This window comes from Bison bison, unplaced genomic scaffold (assembly GCF_000754665.1).
Source record: "Bison bison bison isolate TAMUID 2011002044 unplaced genomic scaffold, Bison_UMD1.0 scf7180017846103, whole genome shotgun sequence".
Lineage (NCBI taxonomy): Eukaryota > Metazoa > Chordata > Mammalia > Artiodactyla > Bovidae > Bison > Bison bison.
Genome location: NW_011476676.1, coordinates 2576 through 3095, shown reverse-complemented (window position 1 = coordinate 3095; position 520 = coordinate 2576).

Here is a 520-nt window from a genome sequence, read left to right as displayed (position 1 = left end):
AATGAGAGGATTTACTTTACTGAATAGCATGCCTTACTATAATAGTGCAGAATTCAGGCAGTGATTGATAAAGACATCAGAGATATGTGGTAGAGAGCCCAAAACATATCTCCTTCATGCACACACACTTAAAAAAAAAAAAGATAAAACTAGAAGTAACCAGGGGGAAATACATACCATAACAATGGGAGAGATTTGTTTGATGCAGAATTCAATTTGGAAACTATTTAGGTCAGAAGAACAGATCACATCTTTAAAGAACTGGATAAAACATGTATCAAACTAGAATGATTTTCTAATAAAATTATCCCACAAAACAGAAAGTGAACTTAAAAAAATTTTTTTTTAATTTTATTTTTTATTACTTTACAATATTGTATTGGTTTTGCCCTATATCAACATGAATCCGCCACAGGTATACACGTGTTCCCCATCCTGAACCCTCCTCCTTCCTCCCCGTACCACCCCTCTGGGTCGTCCCAGTGCACCAGCCCCAAACATCCAGTATCGTGCATCGAAC